This window comes from Etheostoma cragini, chromosome 11 (assembly GCF_013103735.1).
Source record: "Etheostoma cragini isolate CJK2018 chromosome 11, CSU_Ecrag_1.0, whole genome shotgun sequence".
Taxonomy (NCBI): Eukaryota; Metazoa; Chordata; class Actinopteri; order Perciformes; family Percidae; genus Etheostoma; species Etheostoma cragini.
The window spans coordinates 24,761,525-24,769,714 of NC_048417.1; the positions used below are offsets into that span (position 1 = coordinate 24,761,525).

Sequence of the window (8,190 nt, forward strand, 5' to 3'; positions counted from 1 at the left end):
GGCAGCCATTGATGCCTGTGTGTTTTCAAGTGAGGTCGCGTCCACACTAGGTTCTATCCCCTTCCCCTAGGCCGTAATGGGTATTGGGACAGAACTATGTCCCGCGTGAACGCGCAAAAGCTAGGGGAAGGGGTAAGGGGAAGGGGTAAGGGGAAGGATTGGGATTCAGCCTTAGCATGATAAGACATGCTACCGCCGGTTTTAATGAAGGCATAGGGTAGCCCCATGACCGTGGTGTTATTGTTTGCATTCGCTCCGTGTCACGCCAGGATGACGCTGCCGCCGCCATGTCACCCGCCTCCCATTAGCTGAAAACCTAACAGTATCTTAACATTCTTTCTTAATGCACTCTTTTCAGGGTTTTCAATTCATTACTCATACCTGTTCTTTGCAGACCACTCTCCTATGTATATATTTTTGTTTCTTCTTTAAAAATATGTATTACTGTCCAATTTAATGCTCAACTGTTTTATGAGGAAATGATTGTGGCCCATAGATAAGACTGTTGTTGTGAAGCATTGCCCTTACGGGCCCAAAGAAAAGACTTACAACTTACCTAATAGTCAAACCATCATTAAAACTTATAATTTTATGTTTCTGGCTAGACTGAGCATTTTATAAAGGCTCCCATAATATGTCCCTTTGTTAGAATACATTTACGCACAGCATTGTGACAGGAAGTTTGTGTAACGTTACCAGACATTCACACCCCCACCGACTTGAATGTCTAAAGTTACCGGAAGTCATTCATTTTCAAAGGACGCTCTCAGCTGCAAGGAGCTTGACATCTGACATCATCAGAGAAATCACAGAGTATCGTCATGAGAGTCTATAAATGGGACCTGTTGCTCCCATCAGGTTGTTTTTGACGACGTCATGCAGACGTTCTCTGTGTCTGCGTGAGGTTGTCAAAAAACAATGGGACCCTTTTCCCACACTGCCCCTCTGACACAATGGTGACATCATAGAACTCTATACAACTCTATGATGTCACTAGTGATTGAACCAAGTCTTGGTTGCAAAGGATTTGTGACATCAGTGACATAACAGAACATTTCATGGAGATGCGGACGTTGACACCTTTATAAATCAACTTGTGGTCAATAATTAGACCACATCTACATCCTCATCTACATCTTATAACTTATTCCCTGTTACATAGTGTTCTTGTTCTTATCAGTCAGTCAGTTTATAGGTTATGTTTTATATTCATAGTTAATATTTAATAATAATCATATATAATCATCACGCACCATAGTATCTCACTTTATCATGGTCATTACATTTCTTTGAGAGATATGTGTGTATATGTTGATATATGTGGTTATATGTGTTTGTTGTGTTATGGTCGTCTTGCTACTGGATACCTGGTATTTCCTTCAGGATTATCTATCTATCTATCTACCTAAACAAGTGAGATGTCTCACTCTGTAAAACTAGTGAGATGTATTTATATTCTGATGATGTATTTATACTCTGATGATGTCACAAAAAAAGAATAGCTTTTTCAACTATTGTGAGCTTAAAATAACTGAGGGTACTGTCATGTCATGCCTGTGCTACATGTTTATCGGCGTTGCCTAGCGTCTGCGTCGGACAACTCTCCTGCGTCTGTGGACATGGGAGGACCTGCGGGTCCTCCTGCGTCTGCGAACGGGGCGAGCGGCGTGTCTGCGTCTGCGTGGCATTGTCAAAAAACAACCTGATGGGAGTAACCTGATTGGTCCTATTTATAGACTCTCCTAACTAGGCTCTGTGATGTCACATCATCATTTATGATGTCACAATGCCAACATTGATAATGGTTGGATTAGAAGAATAATGTTGTATATATCTAAATTTGAAAGCTCCACATAATTGGCAAATGTGACGTAATCTGTCCTTGGAATAACAATGTTTTATCTGAAATCACAATGTTGGGAGAGAAAATTGACTTTCTCAGAGGCAGAGTCGGTCCAACACATGAGCGAAATAGGCGTCTGCCTAGGACCCCCAGTGGCCCCCAAGGGACTTGAAATGTCCTCGGGTCAAATTTGACACATTTTCTAAAAATTTCGATTTCAGAGATTTGGGTTTCTATCAACTAAAATGTTTGAAAAAATGACCTGGATGGTTCCATACGTCGCTCTTCACAAGCAACACTGATGATGGCAGTGCTGCTGTTTTTGGTACTTCTTCAAGACAAGATGTGGTAAAACTAGAAAAATAGACCCTGAATTTAACTTCTGTTATAATTTGACACTATAAATAAAATAGAATTGAATTGAATGAGTAAAAAAGGAAAATTATGTTAACAATGTAAAAAAATAACCATCCTGACTGACGGTTTAACTTGGTGATGTTGACACATTCCATTATGTCATTGATTTCACCTCAATGTTCCGATATAATTGAAAAGTGTGTCAAGCCTGCATTTGTTAAACAGGAAATCCATTGATAGTGGGGCAGGGTTAGGGGGAAAATCGTTCACAAGTGGATACAAACACCAAATTTGGTGTGGTTATGCCTTTGGGGCCAATAATTTGAAAAATAACGTTAGCCACTTGATTTTTCAAAATGGCCGCCATATTCCAAGATGGCCGCCATTTCCAGCATTGGAAAACACATATCTGCCCACATAATTTTACTAATGGGACATATTTCAAGGTTTTTACCTTTTAAATCTTATGTTTTCGACTATAGGGATGTTACATACATATCTATTTTCTGTTTTGAGAGTCTATAGTGGTATGTAGAGTAAATAATGTCAAAGAACATGCATGAAATGTGACATTATTCCAAGAAAAATTTATTATTAAAGCATGTCAAAGTAACAGGAGGTTTTGTGTTTTTTTACGTTTAGGTTTTTATGTTTTATGTTCTGGAGGCACATAACATTATTGTATTTGTGTTCATTGTATTTAAGTGGGATATTATAATGTATGTATGCCAACATTGCTAGTCCCAGCACATACAGCTGCTGTACAGGGAAGACCAAAGTGATAGCATTTACATCTTCCACGGCATTCTGCCTTGTATTCCCATTTGGGCAGTTGCTGACAGCTCTCTACAATTGGTGATAGCTCTGTCCAGAAGATCTGCCATTGATCACCTTTCTCGGTCCATACCCACTCAGAAGGACACAGTACTACTGGCTGGCATACAGTTGCTTGACTCCAGAGGCAGCCTGCCTGGGAGACTGAATGCTTTACACGCTGCAGCAATGTTGCAGGAGTAGGAGGAAAGGCTTCATATGGCCTTTACGTTTTGGCAAACTAGTCCAACCTGGCTTCATATACTCCTCCTGCTTTGCTGGATCTGTTGTACATCATTACCAAAATCATTTCTATCATTTCTAAAATCTTCAGGTCGCCGTCATCCATTCTTGGAGGGTAGTGGCTGAGCTGGCTGAAGATTTCAGAAGCTTTGTCCAATATAGTCCATGTTTGCCAAGCAGTTTTCTTCCCTTTGCCACGAAGGCCGAAACAACATCACAGGCAGTGAATGCATGAAAGAAAAGAATACCGCTGCTCTTCTCCCTTCCAATATATTGGTAGAGGTCATGATACATCCAAGATTCATTCCTTGGCCAAAAGCAAGCAACAATTGTTGCAGCCCAATGTCCCGAAGAACTGGCAAAACACTGACTGCTTTAAGAAGAACGTCTCTCACTGGCTTTGACCATAAGGTTTTTGCTGTCATTTTTGGCGTGGACAAAGATCCTAGTGTCAGCTTCTTCATGACTACGGTACATGGACTTACATCATTTAGGTTGATGGAGTGGTTGCTGACAGCTTGATCCTCTTTGGTCATTATAACCACATTTGGCGTTAAAGTTTCCGCAATTCTCTCATTGAGGAAGTGGAATAGCTCAGTTTTATTCTCATCATCACTGAGAATGTTACGGCAGTTCTTGGGTATTTTGCCATTGCTGGCCACTTTGCGTCTGACTCCATGTCCTCTTTTTGACCTAGGTTCTGCCTTCAAACTGGATATTTGGTAGATGTCAAGGACTATGTCTGTTCTTTTGTATTTCACAGAGTATGCCTCTACAGTGGGGCTCAAAGGTTTTGGCACCCCAGGTAAAAATTTGTATAAATGTCCTTAAAGAAGCCAAGAAAAGATGGTAGTTTACGCACACAAAGCAGGAGAAGGCTAGAAGAAGATAGCAAAGGGTTTTCAGATGCCAATATCCTCTGTTGGGAATGGAATTAAGAAATGGCAGTCATCAGGAACAGTGGGAGTTAAAGCAAGATCTGGAAGACCAAGAAATATATCAGACAGAACAGCTCGCAGGATTGTGAGAAAAGCAAGTCCAAACCCACATTAGACTGCACAATCCCTCCAGAAAGACCTGGCAGACACTGGAGTTAGTACACCATTCCACTATGTGAGATACTTGTACAAATATATGGTCTTCATGGAAGAGTCATCAGAAGAAAACCTCTTCTATGTCCTCACCACAAAAATTTACATCGGAAGAAGGCAAATTGACATATAGACAAGCCTGATGCATTGTGGGACCAAGTTCTGTGGACCAATGAGGTTAAAATAGAACTTTTTGGCTGGAATGAGCAAAGGTACGTTTGGAGAAGAAAGGGCCCCCAATTTTATGAAAATAACCTCTGTCCAACTGTGCATCATGTTATGGGGTTCTATTGCAGCCAGTGGCAGAGGGAACATTTCTAGAGTAGAAGGAAAAATGGATTCAATAAAATTTCAGCAAATTTTGGTCGTTTGCCATATGTGAAAAAGCTGAAGTTAAAGAGAGGATGGCTTCTACAAATGGATAATGATCCTAAACACACCTCAAAATCCACGGTGGATTAAATCAAGATGTGTAAACTGAAGGTTTTGCCATGGCCTTCACAATTTGCTGACCTCAACATAATTTAAAATTAGACCTTAAAAGGAGCAGTGTGTGACAGACAGCCCAGAAATCTCAAAGAACTGGAAGACTTTTGGAAGGAAGAATGGGCAAAGATACCTCAAACAAAAATAAGAGACTCTTGTTTTGGCTACAAGAAGCGTTTCCAAGCTGTGATACGTGCCAGACACCATTTTTTGGTTTTCTGTTATTTTGAAAGTGTAAATGATGAAATAAAATCTAACTTTTTGTGACATATTATACGATTGTCTAATCTGTCATTTGAGTCCTTTTGGAGATTTTTCCATCTTTATTGGCTCCTTTATGCACATTAATACAATTTTTTACGTGGAGTGCCCAAAACTTAGTAGTGTTCAAATGTTTTTGAGCTACATAGTGGCAAACTCTTCCCCAGTGCTGATCCATCAATAATGATGGTTTCTGCTTCTGGTTCAGTGTCGGTGGTTATGACAAAAGTCTCATGGATGGCAGCCAGCTGAGATTTCTGTCCACCGTGGAGCTTCCCAACATCAAGGCAGCAAGTAATGTCTGATTTTCATGTCTAAAGAGCGCCTTCAGATCACACTTTCTGCTCTGGCAGTTTGAAGAAGAGCTGGCAATCCTCCTTCAGCACCTTTTTCTTCAAAGAATTGACAGAAGCACGTTCCTGATGGAGGAAGCTCATGCAGTTTTTCTTGATTGGTTCATAAAGTTTGGGTTCTTCTTCTTCAAATTCTCTCCAATACAATTTAATGACTTTAACTATTGATATTTATGATGTTGAATATGGTCTTATTGTAATTCTTGACCATCACAACATAGGGGTAAATATTGCCTCTTTGGATTTATCTTGTACGGTTCAAGAGATATGATGGAAAATACCTAATTAGGTTATGGCGGAATCCAAAATGGCTGCAACAGCTGTCTAGAGGCCTTCATTTATGTTGTGAGTGGTATTGTTGTAATCATTGACCATCTAAACATAGGGGTAGACATCATCATGTATACAGTTGAATGTTTTGTTCAGAAGATATCATGCAAATATACATAATTTGGCTATGGCGGAAAATAAAATGGCCGCCACGGCTCCCATGAAGTTTTTTTGCGATGGCTAACGTGCTTTTTTGAAAGAGCACTACCCACTGAGTAATTGTACCAATTTTGGTGCTTGTATCCACAACTGAACGATTACCCTAAAAATGGCACTTATCTGCTCCACTATGAATCGTTGACATAACTGAACCATTTGACATCACACCCTGAATTTAACCCTTGTGTTATCTTCCTGCCACTACACACCTTTTATTTCAAATTAAAAATATTTTTTGTAAAAGTTTTTTCCCCTTTTCCCAATCTTTTTGTCACCTTTCTACTGCGATTTTTTTGACGTTTTTGGTATGTTTCCCCAGCGTTTTTTAAGCTTTTCCCGTCATTTTTGTCACTGTTTTCAACTATCTTTTCATCATTTTTTTTTCAAATGCTATAAAATGTAAAATTTAATAAAACACTTTTGCCAATTATGTGGAGCTTTCAAATTCAAATAACGTTATTTTTCTGGTGAGTGATGACATTGGGAGATCATAAATGATGACATTGGGAGATCATAAATGATGATGTGACATCATCAGTGACATCACAGAACATTGTTATAAGAGTCTATAAATAGGACCAATCAGGTTACTCCCATTAGGTTGTTTTTTGACAATGCCACGCAGACGAAGACACGCCGCTCGCCCCGTCCGCAGATGCAGGAGGACCCGCAGGTCCACCCATGTCCACAGACGCAGGAGAGTTGTCAGACGCAGACGCTAGGCAACGCCAATAAACATGTAGCACAGGCATGACATAACAATACCCTCAGTTCCTTCATTTAAGTATAGTTGAAAAAGTTATACTTTTGCATTCTATTTTTAAATCCTATTAGGTTGGAAAAAAGCAAGAAGATGACATCAGTGTCATCAGGCAGCTCCTCTGATTAAGCCAACCATTTCTCACAGAGATCAACAGCAGAATTGAACCAATGTCAACAAGTTAAACAAATGTTGAAAGTGAAAACAAAAAGCCAAAACACAACAACAAACAGTTTACCAAAGTTACCCTTCCTTTACAGTTTTTTACAATTGCTATGACAGATTTTTTCTATTAACAATTTTTCAAAACTCTTAAGACAGTTAGCACAACATCCCCATGTGTAAGCTATACTATTAACACATTTCTTTTTGCTTTAACACAGAATGCATACAATTAACACAAATTTAAAATGCTTAAACTCCTTTTAGGAGTCAGAATGTGTGGTGGCGCTCAAAGAAGGACCATAGCCAGGGTGACTGATCAAATAAGAGCAACTATCATTGACCATGTCATAAACCACAGGCTATCATACAGAGAGGCTGGTCAAAAAGTACAGCCAACAATCAGCCGGGACACAGTGGCATCTATTGTCTGGATTTTCAGAGAAACCAACAAGTAGGATATTGCTTCTCCTACAGCAAAGTGTAAATACTGTAAAATTACCATTTACAGTATTAGAGTGACTTTATACCTGGACATTCAGTCCAGAATTGTATAGGACAACCTTGTCTTTGGCAACATTGCAGCAATCAGCATAACATCCATTTCTCGGACTCTAGCTAAACACAGAGTCCGAATGAAACAACTATTCAGAGTTCCTTTTGAAAGGAACAGTGAGCGCATCAAAGAACTCCGTCCCCAATACGTCCAGGTAAGGTTATGCAGTACAGTAGTTACTGTACTATACAAAGTGTCTTTTGCAGTAAACTACTCTATAAACCTGGAGAAGATTAGGACATACTGTAGATATACAGTACAGCACAGCAGTTACATACACTGTGTCCAATTACTTTCAGAGAGTCATGGAGTTGGAGGCCAATCAAGTCCCACATGAAATTATCTTTGTTGACGAGGCTGGCTTCAACTAGACGAAAAGGCGTTGCCGTGGGAGAAACATAATCGGCAAAAGGGCCACAGTTACCATGCCGGGCCAGAGAGGACCCAACATCACCATGTGCGCTGCAATCTCCAACTATGGTGCACTCCTGCATAAATGTGAGATAGGCCCTTACAACACCGACCGCCATTGAGAAGTTTTTCTCAGCCTGGAGAAGGAAGGTTTTTGACCATCGTCCACATGACCAATCACATCACAGCTGAACACTGCCAGGGGGTGGATAAGGCATGCAAAAAGATTCTTCCAACGATGCCTTGCCAGAGAAGATATCAGGTATGATGTGGATGAGAACATGTGACCAAATGCAGAAGACCGAGCAGATTAGAAGACTTCTTTTTTATAATTATTATTCCGGTGTTCTTTCTGTTTGTATATC

The 8,190-nt window shown here is 40.0% G+C and overlaps 1 long non-coding RNA gene across 1 annotated transcript; it reads left to right on the top strand.

Moving 5' to 3' along the window:
• Window positions 1-6,539: 6,539 nt before the first annotated feature.
• On the top strand, window positions 6,540-6,860 carry LOC117952711. Its single transcript, XR_004658479.1, has 2 exons — window positions 6,540-6,770; window positions 6,813-6,860. It is a non-coding gene; the product is annotated as an uncharacterized LOC117952711 (long non-coding RNA).
• The last annotated feature ends 1,330 nt before the right edge of the window (window positions 6,861-8,190 follow it).